Genomic DNA, 21,582 nt, shown 5'->3' with positions numbered 1-21,582 from the left:
AGCTCCTCGGCATCTGAGCATGAATACAAACTCGTCAGATAGACAGCCTTCCTCTCCCACTAGAGGCTCCATACTCTGCCATCCCTGTCACTGTCCACTGTGTTGTCAGCACCCTCATCCATTCCCCCTGTCTGCCCTTCTGGTAAATCTAGTCAGCCAGAGGTCCCTGTTCCAGGAAAAGATCTCCATTTCATTTTAGAAAATATAATTTTCCTTGCAGAAAGACTCATTGTTTTTGCTAGTAACACTTAAATGTTGGCACATGCATCTCTAATCTATATGCATCGGATTATTACTAGTCATAATCGGTTGCACTTGGATTCTTGGCGCCTGTGTATGTCTATGAAGTCATCAGGTAGATTTCAGTGGTAATGTTTATCACCTCTACTAATTAGCATGATGTAAATTTCCATGCTTCCTCTTCAAATATAATAATATTTTTTAAAAATTGTTGATTTTATTTTTGTGTGTGTGTATATCACACAGAACATCACAATCCATCTTATTCGACTATACACCCACTTCCCAGATGGCACCCTCCCATAGCTTCCCTGCCCCCACTAGAGCCCTTATACTCTGATATCCCTGCTACTGTCTGCTGTGTTGTCGGCACCCCCAGCCAATCCCCACTACTTGCCCTTCTGGTGAATCTAGTCAGCCTATCTAGAGTTTTTTTTTTTTTTTTTTTTTGGAGGGTCAGCTGTTCCTCCTTTAGCAGCAATCAGTTGTCAATACTCCTTTAGATAAGAGTGAGGTCTGCTGTTCATTTTCCCAATTCTATGCTGGGTTGCTATTTGGGAGTCCCTTTGGTCACCCTGGCCAACAACTCAAAAGAAGGTATCTCCTATCTGGCATTGCTGCTTGTTATGTAGCCTTTAGCTATGTATATGGACTCTTAAGAAATTCTATTGGCCGCTTTAATCTTTGGTTATACTTTCCTTTTGGCTGTTTAAGGCCATATAGTTGGCCCAGATAAACCAATTTATTTTTACTCTTAAGGTCGCTTGAGGAGCTGTTCCTCAGGGGTCATTTAGGACTACTTTAGAAATAATGTTGGATGTTTACTTTCAAGAACTGATGCAATTTGCATACCCTTCAGGAGACCCTGGGTTCAATCTTAACATAAGAAAAACTTGTCAACTCTCATTGAAACTTTTATAAATTGCAGTAAAACTCTTGAGCAAAATTTTATACATCAACCCTGTTTGTTTTACATTACAAATATTAAAAGAGAATTTCAAAATTTGTCATTCTTTTGAAAAACATCATGTGTATAATTTTTAGGATAAAAGTGTGAAGCAGCAGTATAAATTGATGTCCTTTAGTCAGAGCGTGAAATCTGATATTTCATGGAACTCATGAGGTTGGCCCCCGCAGCAGTTCATATAAATGCTGTATTGTGACATGCTTGAGTTTATATGATACCATTAAGGAAGTTAAATTCATTTCCTTTGATTTTTAAGCCTGTATCTGTGACTGTGATTAATTACCAAATGGATGTTGGAATCACCCTACAAATTTGAAAATTGGTTTATGGGCTTCAGTCATGGATATGTTGATTAAAATTTCTGGAGTATGGTCAAGGGTACTGGATTAAAAACATCAATATTGGGCATTGAAAATTCTGCTTTCTACTCACCATAACTAGATGGTGAGACTCTGATATTGGAGACACCACACACTTTAGTTGCACGTTATTGAGAAATCAGTCTCAAATTGACCAGAAATCTCTCTCCCTTCTTGCTAGCTTTCCTAGTGCTGGAAGGAGCTGCTCAGGTTGCTGGAGGGAAAATCATTAATGGTTCTGCTCATCATTTTACCCTGAATGATATAATACTGAACTTCCAGACAAGATGTGTTCACTGGTACAATATTGGCATGACAGTTAATGGGGTGATAAACTGGATTTGAGAAGTGCTCCACAGGAGGAATTTCATGTCTGGTACTGTACATGCTTAATATGACTGGGGGATGGGTGATGGACCTAAGGCAGAGCCTTCTGGTGTTGTTTTGTTAGATATTTATGCTGTCAAAGTAGCTTCTTCATATCTGTGTTTTTGCTCACATTTGTTACACTCCCAACTTTGGTCAGAGGGCTTCTTTTTGCATTTTCTCAACCCAAGGCTCAGGGAACATCAAGGAAGAGAGGACAGAAAGAATGTAAGAGACAGAGGATGGTAAGGAAGGTGTGAGATGCTGTCTTCTGTACATGACATGGCTGATACACATATAGATTCATGGTAGCTGTGGTTGCCTGCAGAAGACCCACACAGGGTCAAGAAAGTGAATACTCCAGTGTGAACAGGTAGTGGCTCCCGAGGCTTTGCCCATCACTGAGGAGCTACTGGCACATTATAGCTGCTGAGGGGTAGAGGGGTAATTTTCTTTGGATGGTATGGCCTCTAGTAGGTTGCCCATGCCCTAGGGGAAGACCCTATACCCGTGCAAATATAGTCAGCACTAACTGGTCTCCAGATTCAATTAAGAGTAATAAAGATATGAAGTTGACTGGAAGACTGATCGGGGATACAGATAGACTCCTCAGGGGAGTTGGAGGGAAGCAGAGGGTGGGATCAGATACAAATACCTTAAATATGTGTATGGCATTTTCAAAAATAAATTAAATGTCTGATTTGTGAGGCAGGCATTGTAGACATGCCTTTATTCCCTGCACTCAGGCAGCATAAACAAGCAGATTTCAGTGAGTTCAAGACCAGCCTGATTTATTTAGATAGTTCCAGGCCAGCCAGGGTTGCATAGTGATACCTTGCCTCAAAAACAAAACAAAACAACAACAAAAAAACCAATAAAATAGCAACAACAAAATTGCCTTATGAGAACTAGAACCTAATGTTATTTCACTCAAATACAGATATTTAAAGTTATATAAAGTGTATGGCTAGAGAGATGACTCTGTGGTTAAGAGCACTAGTTGCTCTTGCAGAGGACCTGAGTTTGGCTCCCAGCACCCATATGGTGGCTAACAACTGTCTGTAACTCCAGTTCCAGGGGATAGGACTCTCTCTTTTGACTTCCGCAGGCATTGCGTGACACAGGTACACTTACACATAGGCATGAAATGAGCTCATACACATAAAATAAAAATAATGAATAAAAGACTTTTCTTAAATAGTATACATCATTCCATTTGTCTATATTAAATTGTAACATAAAATCAATGGTGTTATTGTTTTTGACAGTGTTTCTATAATTGTAATGTGAGGAATAAGAAATTCATCCCTCTATTTGTGATCTTTTGGGCCTCTAGATGTACACTGATGATCAGTGTTCTGTCCTTTCCCTATAGATACAAAACCAAAAGGGAAAAAATCCAGCTGCACTACTTTGGAGAGAATATGAGTAGCCACTTTTGTTTCCAATGTCTGCAGCATGGGAATATGTGAGACAATCTACCTATTTACCATTTTCCCTTGGCTATGCACACATTATGGAAACATAAACTGTTAAAATTTGATTTTCTCCTTTCAAAGGCATATTGATGTTTTCAGATAAGCTACTGAAGAACACAATACATCAATGAAAGAAAAATGGACTGTAAGATGAGAATGTGAAATCACAACAGAGCCATAATTACACAGTGGCTTAGTTAGACACAATTCATCTAGGTCCCCAGACAAAGGCTGTTGGCAGTAAGGTGTGTATGGCTTGCTGGGTAGCTGCTCACTGAGCCAGTGGTTACCTTTTACTGCCTCAATCAAAGAAGATTAATAATAGCAATGAAGGTGAAGGCTTGTAATACCAGTCATCTATATATTCTGTTTTTTTTTTTTTTTTTTTTTTTTTTTTTTTGCACGGTGAGAAGTGCAAAATTATATGTAGAATCTCCTCCCCAATCAGCGTCATCACAGACAGAAACTTCATCATGTTCCAGTGTATCTGTGTGAAGAAAACTCAGGCAATGGGAAAACAGCTATTTCATAATATTGAGCAACTTGAGGTCTCCAGTGAAATTTAGTATTTTATTTTACATACATCTCTGTAGATTGATTTATATGTGTGTCGCATTATGTCTTCCAATAGCAAATTCCTGTGTTAAAATTGAGTAACTGAAAATCTAATAAATCAAGTTTTTTTATTTTAATCTATCTGTTCCAAGACCTTTATTTTAAAATATAAGTATGTACGTTTCTTATTCTGGGCCTACTTGCTAATAGATCCATACTGGCTTCTGTTTTCTTCCACATATTGGTGGGGATGGAGGAAGAGTGTCCAGAATGCTGTTCTACAACTTTCTTACTTCTTCATTTCTTTTTAAAATTCTTGTCCTACTGCTCTAAGTGGACATTGTTTTACTGTTGTGCTACAAGGAACAGAAACAAGAAAGTCTCTTTTTCCACCCTTCTCTAATTGCATAGAAGGTTATTCAACCTCTCCCTCAGGCCTGTATCTCACATATGCCTCAACATTTTTTTTATTGTATGTTTACAGCAAATCTAACATCCAATTAAGTAAGAGGTTCTTTAAAAACAGAGAAAAAGAAACTTCATCTTACTCATCTTATTATTTCCAGAATCTACCATTCTATGTGCCATAACACATATTTAATAAGGTATTGAATGGCTGAATGAAAACTTTGTGATAAGGCAAGCTATTATATGAGCTATCAGATCAATTCTCTTCTTTCTCTTTCAAGTCTTAGGTGTCATGCGTTTCTCTTAACTCCAAATTTCTCTGGTTGGCTCCTGTTGGGCACTGTTAGAATTCCTGCTTACTAGATTTGATCAAAACACCTTATATGCGTGTATGAAACTCTCAATAAATTATTTATTTTAAAAAAAGAATTCCTCCTTACTAATTTAATTTCATTTTAATATTTTCTGCTTGAAAAGAAAGAGAGTTTGTGATGTCTGCCTATCTGGTGAGCTCTTTACTGCTTGCTTCCTTTTGAATATCCGTTGTACTCCTTCCTTCTCCTGAGACTGGTTGGTCTGCCCCCAAAACTTGTTCAATACTACAGGTCCGCTTGAATATCAAATTTTGCAGTATTTAGCCAAGGTTAGGCCACACACACCCCCACCAGCTACGCCTGATTTAAGGAACAAATGATAGAAATGATTGTAATTGACTCTCATTTTTCTCCTAATTAGATAACAACATTGCACTACGCATATTATACTAATCATCTTGTTTGATCTTGAGAACTCAGACATCTGCAACTAGCAGACTATCAAGAAGACAACAATGGTCTAACTTCAGAAATGTAAATAACTTCATTTCATGCTTTAAGCACTTAAAGAAAATATCTGTTCAAATGATAAACTCCTCAGACATCCCTTCAGAGTGAGACAGAATGTTCACTTAGGCAAGTACCCCTCTTCATGGGACAATAGATAGTTTAACAGGCAACATGTTGCTTATCAGTAGAGTGAAACACTGTAATCATTATGCCTACCAATCCTGAACTATTATACCCAGAGTTTGCCCAATTCTAATAGCATATCTGCATTGAAAGGTCTATCTATGGCACAATCTCAAGACTGTTTAGGTGAAGCTCATCAGTGCAACAGAAATAAGCTCAGGTGTTCATTTACTGGCTATTCTGATGGTGTGGACAGCAGAAACAATAATCTTCATCACATTTTTGATTCAGTACTCCCATTTAGTAAGGATATAATGAGTTTAAGATCTGTAAGCAATTTGCTTTTAAGTGATAAACCTGGGATTTCAAAAGTTGTTACTCTCCCTCTCTCCTGGTGGGATATGGTTTTATTTATTTTAGTTTTTTTCTCCTAACACAGGAAATATTTCTGGTAACAATAGTACATCATCTTTATTAAACTATATGACTCATAAAATGGTAAATTATTTTATTTTAAATTTTCATATATAAATATAAAGAACATGAATATGGACTTGCTTCCTACAGTAATTATTAGACTGAGAGTATATTAGCTACTTTTCTTTTGCTGTGAGAAAACCTATGACCAGGCAATTTATAGAATGAAGAGTTTATTATGCTTACAGCTCCAGAGGGATAACAGTTCACCATGACCAAGAAGGCAGCCAGAGCAGAAAGCTAGGAGCTCGCATCTTCAAGCATGCACAGGGGGCAGAGAGACAAACTGGAAGTGGGGTGAGGTTATGAATGCTCAAAACCTACCCTCAGTGACATGCTTCCTTCAACAAGTCCGCACTTTCTACACCTCCACAAAGTCACCAGCTGACCAAGTTTTCAATTATTTGGAGACTATGGTGGATATTTCTCATTCAAACAACCACATTCCTCTCCCTGGTCTCCATGGGCTCACAGCCATATCATAATGCAAAATGCATTTAGTACATCTTTAAAAGTCCTATAGTCTAATAGTCTCAACACTGTTCAAAAGTCCAACATCCAAAGTCTCTTCTGAGACTCAAGTCAATCTCTAAAATGCAAGCTCTTGCAAAATCAAAAACCAAATTACATACATCAAACACACAATAACACAGAATGCAAATGTCCATTCCAAAAGGGAGGAATTGGAGCATAGTAAAGGAATACCAGGCCAAAAAAAGATAGAAGCTCATCAGGGAAAACACTAACTAAATCTTATAACTCCATGTCTCATGTCTGGGAATTTAGTTCCAAAAGGTTTAGCTGGCTCAGGCCCTCCAGGTTTGCTGCCTGTGACATAATTCTCCCATTTGGACTGGTACCACTTCCTGCATATCTCTCCTTGGCAGATGTCTCACAGCTCTGGCATCTCTAGTATCTTGGAATCTCTACCACAACCCAGGCTTCAGCTTCACGTATATTCTATGGCCTCTCAGAGCCTCTTGACCTACCAGGGCCTTCTTTATGCAGGGAACCCTCTGTTATATGATGCCTGGCCTCAATGGCACTGTGTAACTATAGGAAGAATTAATGACACCCAACTCTTGCATCTTTCATACCTCTCAAACCAGCACCATGTGAACAATGCTACCAAGTTAAGCTGCCAGCTTTGGATGGATTTTGGCCCCCTTGGATCACAGTTTAGCTTCTTTTGTATGTTGTGATTTTCTAGGAACATAAAACTCTTTTGGCCTTTTCCTTTTACAAGTTGGCAGTTTAGCTGGGACAGGGGTCTTGTCTTGGGGTACTCTTCCCATTCATTACTCAAGTCCAAATCTGGAGGCCTCTTATTTTTTATTTATTTATTTATTTATTTATTTTTTTTTGTGAAACAGCATCTTTCTAGTAGCCCCACCAGCTGGCCTGGAACTCACTATACAGAGGAGGCTGGCCTTGATCTCACAGAGATCTGCCTGCCTCTCTGTCTCCTGAGGGTTAGGATTAAAAGTGTGTGCCACCAGCCTGGCTGTAGTCTTTTACTTAGTGGCTCTAATCTTCTCACCAAGGAAAGCCTCTTTTCCTGATCATGTTTTAGTTCCTTGGCTACAGCATTCAACTTCTTGGTGTTCTTTATCTCTTCTAACTATATTTTGTTATCTCTGCCCCATATTTTCCCCTTCCATTGCAGATAAACATTATATTAATATAACCATAAATTCGATGTTAGGCTGTCTTGAAATTCCCTCAGTCAAAGAAATCAGTATGTTATTTTTAAATTTAGCCTCAGGCAAGTTCTTAGGCTTTGAGACATCCAAACTTTTGCCTAATATCTCAGTTTCTGTTTAAATCTTTGTTACTGTGTCACTCTGCAACATCTTGGGCTGGGCCTTTACTATCATAGCCCATTAAGTGCTGCTTACAGCATTCAACTGCTTTTATAGTCCAAACTTTTCCAAAGTCTTCCACGTTCCTTTTCTGGTACTATGATGAAACACCATGACCAGGCAATTTATAGAAGGAAGAGTTTATTTGGTCTGCAGTTCCAGATGAACAGGAGTTCATCATGGTAGGGGAGGCATGGCTTGAGGCAGTAGAGCAGAACGTTGAGCACATATATCATCAAGAATGCACAGGAAGCAGAGAGTCCAATTTGAAATGGGATGAGGCTATGAACTCCCAAAGCCTGCTTTCAGTGGCATGCTTCCTCCAGCAGGGCCATATCTCCTAAACCTCCCCAAACAGTGCTGTCAGCTGAGGCCAAGTGATCAAATAAAACTTGGAACTTATGGGGGACATTTGTCATCCAAACCACGACTGATAGTGATTTTGAAATCTAAAGTAGTAAATATTCAACAAACCTTATTGCCTACAAACATTTAAGGTCTACAAATACAAGGGGAGTAATTCTTATGTATTGAGATGATGTATGGAACAGTATATACCCAGAGTCAGACTGTTGAGTAATTCTTATATATTGAGATGATGTATGGAACAGTATATACCCAGAGTTAGACTGTTGATATTTTTAATTCTCCATACTAGTTATTTAGCTGTAAAATGGAAAAAAAAAATTTCATCTAACTCACAGAGCTGTGAGGGTTAAAGAAGATAATGCATGTAAAGCTTTTATGTTGGTGGCCAGAAAATGGTTGAAATATGTATAGAGTTCATTACCTCTATATTTTATTTGCATATTGACATAGTTGTCTTATTTTAATTTGAACTATATAGAAAAAACAACATCCATAGAGAATATGTCTTCTTTGTCCACTCACATTCTATTGGTGAAGAAAGACAATTTTGTGGATTTCTGCTCAACCCTTGAATACCTTTGGGGTAGTCACTAATATCATAGGACTGAGGTTTTACAAGGAAAGGTAACCATTAAGGACTTGCTTTATAAAATATTTTAAAAACAATGAAGGTTCCTTAATATTATAATATTCTTTGTCACTTTTAAATTAACTTAGTACTACACAAAAGTAGTAATGTAACACCAATATAAAAAAAGAAAAACAAAACTGTATTCACTGGAGTAAAAGCATTGTTAGAAATGTGAGGACTCAGAGGTGATTATGTTGAAGAGGCCTCTGTGTATTTAAACTTTTAAGTACAGAAGGCATTCACATTTAGGGAAGGAATCTTTTATTATGCTACCAATTAGCACTGGGATCCATCCTACTATATGAATAAAGGGGAAAAAATGCCTTTAAGGAAGGAAGATTTCCTTGGTAATTTAGTTGGTGAAGCAGATATCAACTTGAAGGTATCAACTTTCATAAAATAGAACAATCACTCAGTAATCAGAGTGAGATAACAGGAACTTTCCCTGAGATCCAGGAGGGTGGAGGATTGAGGTAGGAAAGACTAAAGAAGGGGGTAAAGAGTTTAGAAAGACAAGAGGAGGTAAAGTTCTGCTAGGCTAAAAGGGCCAGTGGACTTCCCTCAATGACAGAAAGCTGGAGACGTGTAGGGATGAGTGATGGTAATATTAAGGGTTGATTACATTGTTTCAATGTAACCACAGCCCTCTTTCCTAAATTTAGGCAATTCCCAGGTGCACTGCATTAGTGAATTCATGACTACATTTCCAATTTGAAGGAGAAACCAAGTTTAGAGTTTGGGCTATTCACATTAACAGAAACACAGAGAGCTGTCACAGACACAATCATGGAACTTGTCAACGTACCAAGATCTGAGTCAATACTGGGAAGGGCTCTGGACATCCGTCGAAAATTCCAGAGTAATTTAACTTGATCTCATTTGGGTTTAAACAGAGTGCATTTGGATGACATTTGTGCTTTATTAAAAAATGAACCTTATCCTTGGTTCTTATTTTTACCAAGCACATGGTCATTATATACTTCTATACTTAAAGCAATTTGAATGATTCCTAGGCAATCAATTTTTTTTTTCTTTTTCAGGATATTTAAAAAAGAGAGAATGAAGACTTGGAGTATTTTTTCAACTGTGTTTTATATTCTTCCTATTGTGAGGAATTCTCTCTAAAAGTAAAACAACACTATTCAATTAAGTTCCATGGCCTATGTGGTTTTGGTAAATAAATTAAGAGATTGTTCCTCCTGTGTGACTCTGAATATAGCTCTTTCTTGCTGTTGAAAGCACTTAACTTAGAACTCTAAAACTGTATATAAAACTATAATAATCAAAATAATTTTGAAACAAAATTATTCATACTGCTGTTCATAAGTTTTAATCTATTTGTTCATGAAGATACTACTGACTTTTTCACCAACAAACTGGACTCTACACCTCGCATTCCTTCTGGTTTTATTTATAGCCTTCCTCACCTCCTCAGAGATTGTGTTTGTGTACCCCTATTAGATAATGAAACCTCTTAATGACCCAGATTTCAGCCAATAACTTTGAAGATGTCATCACAGGATAATACTGACATTATGTGTGAGTCACTAAATCTTTATCACATGAAGTCAGAACAGAACACCTATGGAATATTCTTGATCCTGAGTATGCTTCATTGCAGACCAAAATGAAAACAATTTTAAGATTTTAGTTGTAGCTCTTCAGTTCCCAATCAAACATCTAAGGGGCCATGAAAGATGGCTGTCTCCCTCATGTGCCCTCTCCTGTCACTATCACCTTTAACTCTAGCAATACTGACAATCCCATTTTCCTCATGAAATGAAGATTCCTTGTGCCTTCATCCCTTCTTAGCTCTAAAACTCTTTATATTTGTGCCCTTTCCTTAAGAACTCAAAAATATTCTCTAGAGTGGGGATCAAGTTACACTCCTTTCTATTAAAGAAGACCTTAAGTTTTAGGATTTTCATCTGTTTAATAATCTCCCTGTATATTTTACATGCTTAGCATTTCCTTCTCACATGAACAGACTGCTTTTATTTAAACTCTCTTAAACCAAGAGAGCAGTCTTACTGAGCAGCATGGGAAATGCTCCACAATATTGCAACTACTCTTCTCAGGAAGAAATTTGGTAGTGCCTAAAGGGATTACTTTCATGCTGATTTTCTTCCAATGAGAATTCCAAGCTGTACAATTTCATTCTATTTTCTTACTTGTCAAGCAATGTAGAGGATGGTGCGCGTATGTGTATGTGTGTGAGTGTGTGTGTGTGTGTGTGTGTGTGTGTATTTAAACCAGAATTTACTTCTATTGTTTATGTATTATGACCACAGAAACAGTATATCCATTGACCCATGTTTTAGGGATATTTAGCATTGTTGTATTTTTAATGTAGATTGCTGATTGATGTGGGCCCTATTCTTTTGTGAGGTGTGAGATATGGCTCTAATCATACTGTAGTGATTTATTTTAATGGCAACTTGACACAAATTAGAATCACCTGAGTAGAGAGTCTCACCTAAAGAATTGTCCTAGTTCATATGGGAAGACCCACCCTAAATGTGGATGGCACCTTCTGGTAGCAACCCAGAAGGCAGAGGAGGATTATTTATCTTTTGCTCATTGGGCCTTCCTTCTAGTTGCCTAGTAGATTTTTCCTGTTGCTGCTGATGCTGATTTCTTTGCTGAAATTGGAGCCAGTTTTTCCAGGCTTCTATCATTGACAAAATACCAGCAGCTCTTCAGGGTTTTGGCATCAAATTGGGACTATTGAGATATCCAACCCAGTGGACTGAGCAACTATAGGAGTCTTGGCCTCTCCTTGTGAGACAGACACTGTGGGACCATTCTATCTGCTGAGGTACCACCCAGCCTCAAGACCTCATTCTGTTGGTTCTGCTCCTCTAGAGAACCCTATTACTTACTTCCCTTCAAATGGCTAAGTAGTCACCACAACAGCACTTATCTAGGCAAGCACAATTCAAGATGTCATTATAGTCATGCTGCAAGCTTCTATGTCCTCAATTGCTGTTTCATTTTCAGTTATCTGTATAGTTATTCATGCTTTACTGCCACAGTGTTTGGATTATAAAACTTTATATATTTTTTTCATATTTGATAAGACCAATTCTCTTCTGTGAACTTTTTCTTTGCCTTTCTAATTATTCTGTCATGTTCTTTAAGTCCCTCTACCATTCTGACACATGCTATTTTTTGCTATTTTATTACTGGTACATGTAACTGTGTTAACTTATCTCAAACTGACATATGAAACATTGTGATAACTCTAGCCAATTTTTCACAAGAAAGGATTTGCCTCCTGACTCAACTGCTTATCTTCTTTTTACTTTAGGTAATTATGGTTCAATGATACATCATCAGTATTATTTTATAGAAGGCTCCTTTTATTTCCTTTGTTTCTGTCTCCAATACTCTTTAACACACATAAAAACTCAAAACATATTCAAATATATCCATGTATATCACATTATGTATTCAATTAAAAAATGTATATAAATTTTTCTTTTATATAAGATTTTTAAAATGACATATTACTGAGAATCTTCTAAATCACACTGAATAACTGGTCAAAGCAATTTCTGTATATCAGCTCTTCCCTTCCCATCATTAACATCTCATAAATGCCCAGAGTCTCAATTGTTATTGTTAAATGTGACATAAAATACCATGCCTCAGTGACTGCAAGCACTATCAAAATGTCAAATATATCTATTCTTAACTTCAATGTAACTCTACATAAGTGCAGCAATTTTTATTGAAGATAGGATCCTTGGTGCTAAATATTACTACCTGTAATGAGATAATTTCCAAATGATTTACTAAAAATGAACTAATAAATTTTAGTAAAGTAGATCAGCTTTTGATCTGCAATTACACAGTGAAAACAAATACTGAATATAATCTTTCCCATACGGGCTTGGCATATCCCCAACAGTGTTTGTATGTTGTTCACAGTTATAATATGGAAGTTTTTAAACTATGGCAAACATGTATTGATTTCATCAGTAATTTTTTCATGTATGTATCTATACAAAATAAACAAAAAGAAAATCAATTGTGAAAGTAATAGAGTTTCCTTTAAAAATCATTTTTAAATTAAATTTTTATTTACAAGCCAGATATATGGTAGAGTATGGATTCAATCCCAGCACTTTGGAGTTGCAGGCAGGCAGACCTCTGTAAGGTTGAGGCTAGCCTCATCTACACAGCTAGTTCCAGGCCAGCTGGGGCTACAAGACCAAAAAAAAAAAAGTCCTTTGTATCTGTGTGTCTGTGTGGAGTATGTGAACATGTGCATGTGGGTGCAAGAGGAGACCAAAAGAGTTCTGAGAGTTGGAATTATAGACACCCAACATGAGTTCTAGGAAGTGAGTTTAAATTACTGAAAGAGCAGCAATCACTCTTTACTACTGAACCAACTCTCTAGGCATCTAAAACCATTTTTTAAAAATATTGTATTCATTATTTTTATTTTATGTATATTTGTGTATTGCCTGCATATATGTGAGTGCACCTATGTCGTGCAATGCCACAGAGGTCGGAAGAGGGCTTCAGCATCACCTGGAACTGCAGTTAAGGATGGTTCGTAGCCACCATATAGGTGCTGGGAATTGAACCTGGGTCCTCTGCAAGAACAGTCAGTGCTCTTAACCACTGAGCCATCTCTCATTTTGTAAAGATGTAAGTAAACCTCATTAAATGTCTTTTGTTGGATACAGTTATTATTTTGCAAACCAAAGAAATTCTCCATTCTATTTTGAAATAACACGAGATAAAATATTCATCCAATAAATAAAAAGGTATGTAAAGTATTTCTACAACATAAAATTTCTCAACTAGAATTAGAAAAATTTCTTAAGCTTTAAGAAATTTTAATAAACACATTCTCACTTTGTCCTTAAATCATTTTGTAAAAAACAGGACTACAAACCTGTTTATGTCTCCTTTTGCTGACACCAGGATCCCCTATTCTCACATAATGTGTCTTTTGCTCGGCCAACCTGTTCCAAGAATTCAGAATTGCTGAACCAGTTCCTACTTGAAGAGGGAATGTATGTTCACCCAGTCTCTTTTTCTAACCTACTCTCTCTGAGTGAGAACCATGCTGGGTAGATTTAGATTCTATCTCCTCATTGCAACTCCTTTTTTACTTTCCAGATGGGTTAAACTTTGGTACAAGATTTGGGATTTACTCCTCAGAGAGTTAACCCAATTTCTTTTCTGGAAAATTATGCCCATAGAAACATCTAGTTACATGGTCTGGGGAAGAAAGATTGAAGCTGGAAAAGAGGAGACAGACACAATTATAGTCCAGGACACACTAAGTATCCAAGACCATTAAGCAACCATTTTATTTGCTATCTATTATGAGCAAAAGTGTTTGTGATATATATGCCCTAAGCCATCATTTTGCACTAGAATAATATTTGTATAATCACATACTTGAAGGGTGTTTACTGTAAATTCTCTGAGTTTATGGATGGGAAAAGTACATCCAAAATAGCAAAATCTGACAAGGGTCTTATTGTTATGAGAGAGAAGAGGTGAAGGAGTACACAAAGCTTTTGGAGCATTTACTGACAATATGTTAAAAAGAAAAGCAAAATATTTGATCCCCGAACTCTTACTCTTTTGAGAAAATGGTTATTAGATACCCATTATAGTTATTCTTATGATGTCAGTAGTTTAAAAGTAATCTTTTTTTCTTTATAGGAGAATAAAAAAAGGTAAAAAGACTCACAGTATTGTGTAAGTTTTATGTTAATTCTATTAGGAAGAGCTATCCTGAATTTTGGAAATAACTATAATTCAACTCTAGTCATGCTATGACAAAAATGCAGATCTTTTATCTTCTTCAAAATGACTTTTCCTCTCTAGGAATTCAGAGGTTACTGGTTCAAAATTTACCCAGTAAAACACAAGGGTTCTATATAGATCCCTTCTGATTAAGCATGTTAAAAACAGAATGCAAACCAAAACCAAAAAAAGGTCATTTCAAAATTATTTTGTTGCTACGTCAAATAACATTGGAAAGGCTAGAATAATTCAGGATATGTTGTTTTTATAATCTATTCTTCTCCAAGTTTCTTAATATAAAGTCTTCATTATCTGACATTATGGTGGGTGTTCAGAATATAGGTTCAATGAAACAACATGGTACTAGTAATAAAAGCAGAGAAACACTTCAGTCTTTCCTCATTAACCAGTGATTTCTAAAATCCATTGTATATGTTATTACCACATTCTTTTAGGAATTTAGTTTCTTCTAAATTAAGTATTTGATTTTTAGACACAAGATTTGCAGACAAAATACACAATGCTTTCTTTCATAGGGATAGTGAGATCAACTTACAAATTGTGTAACAGGAGCAGGAGATGAACAGATCAACAATTTATAGAGAGAAAGTGGAAAAATAATTAACAGGGTAGGCTTTACTGAAATGCTAGGATGAGGCAGCCACCCAAAGCATGTAGCATGTTTTAATATAACAGATAAAGCTTTAACTAAAACAACTATGAAAGAAATTTAGGTTCTCATGGAGAAATTTTTGGTGATTCCCTTATTCTCTGAGAAAATTATAGTAGGAAGACCTCCTAATAGGAAAAGCCACCTTGTGCTCCTTCTCAAACATGAGTAAAAAGCAAAACATATGACTTCCTATAAGGAAACAAGTAGTGCTATCAACTAGGAAAAGACTAAGCATCATAAGGGAGGAGGGTAGTAGAACGTAAGTAATATGAAAGTATGGGGGTGATACTAGGAACAGAAAGATTTAAGAAGGGATAGGGTGAGTGGTAGTGAAGACAGTGGGTTGGGGGAGAAGTAATCAACATGAAGGGTCTGCAAAAATGACATAAAGAAACCTACTACTCTGTAAGCTAATTAAAAATATATACATTGTAAAAAATATTAGAAGGGCAGTATGATGTTTGGCTAGATAATATTGCTCCTAGAAACCATGGGATATTAAACCAAAATCCCAGTGCCAAGTACAGGACATTTCCTAGTGATTTGTTGGTCATAGATGCCCCAGAAGCCCTTAAAATGATAAAGGCTCTTGCAATTCCTCTTGGCTGCCTACCAGGGCTAGATGGTAAGATTTTATTGCTGAAACTACCATACAAATTGAATGTAAAATACAGAGAAATCAAGTTGAATGGAGGTAGATATTTTCCTCCATGTTAGCTGCTTTCAAAATGCTTGAAAGTTCTACATAGGTTGCTAGGAAAAAGGCATCACATCAGCAATCTTACTCTATTCTGAACTCTATGAACTGCAACGCCAACTTGCCAGGCAAGATGTGCCCCCTGCTATATAGTGGTGTAGCCCAAAAATGATTCATTCCTCCCTGACATCTGAAGAGCCATGGGCTATTGCAGGACACCCTGAGAAAAAGGGTGGAACCTAGTGTGGGGAGAGATTGGAAGGAAAGGATTTGGCACCAGCCTGCCCTGTGGGGCACCGGGTGACCTCGTGAGGACCCCGTGGACCCTTCATGGAACTCTGTGGAATGGGTGGGTATGCAGGGATACGAGATGAGGCAGACCGTGGGCAATATGATCCAGAATGGTGGCCTGAGCTGCACAGAACTGGGTGCCAGGTGCCCCGTGTTCATTTCTTTGTAAGTCACTCCCTTCCCCCCAAAGGTATAAACTATTCAAAATTCAGATAAAGATGTGTTATGCGGTTTGTCTACCTGTGTCAGGAGCAAGGGACCCTAAGAGAACTCAGGTGACAAACTGGCGCAGCTGGCAGGATGATGGCGCTGGAAAAGACAAACTGCAGGAGTTTGGGAAAAGCAAGGGAGCTAATGGCGGTGCTGATGTGGATTTTACAATGGATTATAAAATATGTAACTAAAAAGGAGGCAGCCCTGCAGAAGCCTGGGCCACAGCTGTGTTGTAAATGTGGGGAAACAGCCCAATTGTGGGTATATGAAGGTTTTTTAAAGGATATAGAAAGGTTAGAAAAAGTTTTACAAGCCTGGGACACAAGCAGGGAACCCAGAGAGGGGGCGTGGTCATTTTGCATAATAAAAGTTTTGGGAAAGCAGGGAAAGCTAAAAAGGCTAGGGAGGTACTGGCAGATTCAATTGCAGAACTTGAGAGAGAGAAAAATGGGACATTTTAACTTTTGTAAGATCCAAAGACTCCAGAAAAAGGCAGAAAATAATGAAAAAGGAAATGAACTAAAAATGAAAGTGTCTAAGGCTGTCCCTCAGATTCAACCTTTGATAGAGAAAGAAAAGAAAGCAAGCAGTACTATAGCTAGAAAATACTCCACACTGGAACTATTAAAACTAGTAAAAACTTACAAGCAAGAAATCAAAGTCACTATCTCACCATGATACAAGAGAGATTGCCCTACATCTGTCACCCCCTTCAAGGCTCAGGGGCCCTTGCAGAAGATTGGCAGAAAGATTGTAAGAGCGGAGGAAAGGGGTGACTGTAGCCCAAAAATGATTTATACCTCCCAGACCTCTGAAGAGCCATGGGCTAGCACAGGGCACCTTGGGAAGAAGGGTGAAGCCTAGGGTGGGTAGAGATTGGAACGAAAGGGTTTGGCGCCATTCTGGGAGGCGGGGAACAGGGAGCAGATAAGCCAGCCTGCCCTGGACCTGGTGGGGTGCCAGAGGACCTCGCAAGGACCCCGTTGGACTCCTCACGAACTCTGTGCAGTGAGTGGGCATGTGGGGATGGCAGATGAGGCCGACCATGGGCAAAAGTGATCTGGAACGGTGGGCTGAGCCGCACAGAGTTGGGTGTTGGGTGTTGGGTGTTCATTTCTTTGACTCTCCCCACTACCCCCAAGGTATAAACTATGCAAAATTCAGATAAAGATGTGTTATGTGGTTTGTCTACCCACATCAGGAGCAAGGGACCTTAAGAGAACTCAGACTACAAACGGCATGCCAGTTACGGAGGCAACAAACCCTCTTGTTTCAATTTGAGGTCAGTTCCTTGGGAGGTGATTCATGCCTGGTACTATAAACACAGCTCCAAATTGGTTAAGGGGGTCATAGGAACTTATTTCTGCTTAGCTAAATTGTCAAGGCATCAAACTGATTTCTAATCATCTGTGTGTAGAACAAAGTCAACCTCAAGCCAATAGTCAAAAGAAAAATTGCTTTAAAAAGCAAAACAGTTTAATAAGGTGAAGTACTAAGTCTCAGAGTTCTGGCTTTGAGCAGATCTTGCTTTGATTAGATCTTGACTACTAATATTATAACTTGTTTTATTACCACATTAATACCCAAATAATGGAACTCAAAATAAAAAAAAAATCAAGTGTATTAGATCAACGGTTTAAGAATTTCCATCAAAGTTCATAAATCAAATATTCAAGTAAAAATCAAAAATGGCTCTAGAAACATGTTAGTACATGTATGCATATATGTGCCTGTTTGCATGCATTTTAAGATTTCAAGTAAAATGTGAATTCAAGAAATGCCTAAGAGTGCACAGTCATCAGCTTCTCCTATATTCATATTCTCTTGTTTCTGATGTTCAAATACTTTTATTAATATCTGTTTTCTTTATTTCATAACTATGTTTTATAATCTCTTCTGATCATCTAAGCTTTTCCCTAGTATAACACAACCATTCTAAAATTTGTGGCTAAAGAATAAAATGTTTTCCTGGAGCATGTGGGGACAGTCACTCAGGGAGGTGTAGAGTCAATACGACTGCTTTGCTCACCACAGCAGAAAGAGGCAGCTACACCCTAACATCGTGATGTACACATCAGAGTTCATTGCTTGCTCAGCTCACTCACCACAGTAGAACAAATGTTATATTGAGATTTTGGTGTTTTGATTCAGACAACCCCAAATAATTATTTTTTAAAATCCAAAATGCATTTATTGAAATGGTTTCCCACTTAGCTTGATTCAGGATGCTTTTAGTGCAGCTTCTCCTGAAGGTACATCTTCCTGTCAGCCTGGCTTTGCCACCTGTAGGCTGACAGAGAGCAGTGGAGTTGCCAACATACCTGAATACAAACTGTGCATGGCTAAAGACTGTGGTGAGTTTTAGAGCATCTTGGGCATTTCACATCCATGAAGTAGGAATTGGGGCTCTGCATAAGGCATTTCATCTCACATTTCCTCTTCTCTTCTGAAGAGGGATGAATAAAATGCTTTGCAAGAGGCATGTTCTCCTAGGGAGGTTGTCACTGCCAGAAAGACCAACCTCACATTATATTAAACACGAAGCTGTGAAAACCTGGTTCTGCCCCACATTTTCTGTGGAAATGTGTATCTCATTCTTTACTTATCAGAAATTAGTTTGTTTCTGAGTAAAGTTTTCAATGTGCTAGACATCTAAGTGTCCCATGTAACTTACTTGTAGTATGAGCTGCTTGGGAGACAGAAGCATGGTTGTACCTTCAGCCCAGGAGTGCTAGACTGACCTCAGCCACACAGAATTCTATATCAGCAGAATTAGATTTAAAGAAATATATCAATAAAATCATTAATCAATCAAATTCAAATGTCATCTATGCCTAACCCTGTAGGCTTCAGCACTGGGGAATTCAGCAAACCACAAGTCCCATTAAAATTGTCACTTCATAGGAATGGAGCAGCATTACATCGGAAAGGAATAAGTACTGACCATGGCACATTGAAGAGCAGAGAACACAGAGCTCTTTGAGGCTCTTTGTTTCTCTAATAGCTGTCCTATCCAAGCCACAGGAAGACAGCTTAGCTAGGAGCAGGACTGGACTGGTGAGTGGCAACTTCTCCCTAAGCCGAAGCATGGTGGCTTCTTTCTGAGAATTTTGAAATAATGACGTACAACTTGAGCGTGCTGGTGGTACTCAGCTTATTGTTAATGTGGTACTCAAATGGTTATTGCCTAAAACAAGAATCAACATACTTAGGAAGTGGTAAAGTTAGAGCGATGAAGAAAGTTAAGGAAAGAGGCAAGTTTGACACAAGATAGCCTACGTTAAATCTGGATTCTACCATTCACTGGTAATGAAGCCTTCATAAGGTAACAATCACTTTGAGCCTTAACTTCCACATCTTTACAATAAATGTTAGTCATTATTATTATCTCATATTTTGTCATCAGTATTAAAAATATTCTTGGAAGAATATAAAAACAAAACCATTTAGGAGAATTTTGAGTCTTACTGATAGATTATTACATGTGGTAAAAGACACGGCACAACTGAAATTGATACAGATTTTCAAGGTAATTTATAAACACAAGAAGTGAATTTGATCAAAACACCTTACATGCATGTATGAAATTCTTAATAACGTTGTTTTTTAAATTAAAATAAAAGAAGTACACCCAAATTATTATGGGAGAATTAAGGAAAGCATTCATGCATATATATATATATATATATATTCAACTATAGAAAATTGTACTCCAGAGATCTGGAGTTATTAAAATATTGATAGAGATAATGGAAAATATCAACAAATTGTACAAAAGCTAGTAATATATGGAAATGTACTATCAAAAATGCACAGTAATACCTAACATGTTTGAGATGAAAGAATTCTTGAGGATCCTGGGAAAGAACACTGAGAAAATATGAATAATATTCAAGAAAAAGAGGTTTTATCAAAATATGCTGAGAAGCACAATTGAGAGAAAGACTGAGACATCGCGGCTGTTCCCAACATGGTAGACTCGAACCTGGTGAGAATTTTGTAAGACCTTGAATGAAAGACACCAGGTTACACTGGGTCAAGTAACAAATTAGAAGCCAAGAAAATAAACAATGACTACTTCATTCTGGAGCCTTGATTGTTAAGGAAGATAAGAAAATCTGGAGGAAGATTCACAGTGAAGCAGGGGCACGTCTGTGCTGGCTAGCTTTAGTGTCAACTTGACACACCTGGGTTGAGGGAGCTTCAATTGGGGAAATGCCTTCATTGGACTGGCCTGTGAATATGTCCATGGGGCATCTTCTTGATTGATGAGTGATGTTGGAGGGCCCAGGCCACTGTGGGTGGTGCCACCCCTGGGCAAGTGGACCTGTGTTGCTTAAGAAAGCAGTCTGAGCAGGGGCCAGGGGAACAAGCCAATAAGCAGTGTTACTCCATGGCCTGTGCTCCAGCTCCTGCCTCCAGGTTCCTGCCCTGAGTTCCTAGCTTGGGTTCCCTGATGAACTGTGACCTGGGAGATGTAAGATAAAATAAACCCTTTCCTCCCCAAGTTGGTAGTGGTTAGAGTGTTTTGTCACAGCAATGAAGAAACAAACTAGGACACTGTCTCTTGTACATACTTGCTTCTACGAGCAAAGAGATGGGAGAATGCATCCAGGCCAAGTAAAGAGTCAGTAAGGAAAGGCTCGAAGATTGAAGAATGACTGTGTTTGTCTTCACATCTCTGCCAGTGACTGATTCCAGAGCTCATCAGAATGTGTCATGTATTTTGCCATGATGCATCACCAAAGGCCCCAAGTCAACAGAATGAACTATTTTTCAACACCTCTGTACCCATGAACTAAAACAAATACTTGCTTTTTTAGTTGGTTTATATCAGGTATTTTGTCACAATAGTGAAAAATAAATACCATAATGATCCACAATCTGATAAAAAAAAAAGTTATCAGGAAACTTATTTCATACAGAGGAAATAGGATCCAAGATTTCAAGTAATCTAAGTGAAGGAACTGCCAGCAGAATATCAGTGCCCCAGGCAACCATGACCACAGATGAAGAGTTGGAGCTTTCTCTAGGTTCATGGATACATGCATTTGACATATGATTAGATATCTAGTTAGATATGCTGGTATCTTGGAAACTGAAATGACCTTGCAGCTCTGTAGCAAGTGATAAAGGTATGGGCTCCCTTTCATTACATATTTTTGATCTTTCCCTGAAATTCTTGCCACCTACAGCTTTAAATCCCCACTGTTTAATCTCTACTGCTCTCATTATGGAAACTTTTGTATACTGTCAACTAGGCTCAGATGCGAT

The 21,582-nt window shown here is 37.8% G+C and overlaps 1 protein-coding gene across 3 annotated transcripts in view; it reads right to left on the bottom strand.

The window, feature by feature from the left end:
- Positions 1-21,582, bottom strand: part of Galnt13 (polypeptide N-acetylgalactosaminyltransferase 13) — a 652,434-nt gene that overhangs the window by 263,159 nt on the left and 367,693 nt on the right. The gene's annotated exons all lie outside the window — the stretch shown is intronic.

Source organism: Nannospalax galili, unplaced genomic scaffold (assembly GCF_000622305.1).
Source record: "Nannospalax galili isolate Female #2095 unplaced genomic scaffold, S.galili_v1.0 scaffold376, whole genome shotgun sequence".
In the NCBI taxonomy this organism is placed as follows: domain Eukaryota; kingdom Metazoa; phylum Chordata; class Mammalia; order Rodentia; family Spalacidae; genus Nannospalax; species Nannospalax galili.
Note: the sequence above shows the minus strand (reverse complement) of the source record. Positions and strands in the feature narration are given on the sequence as shown.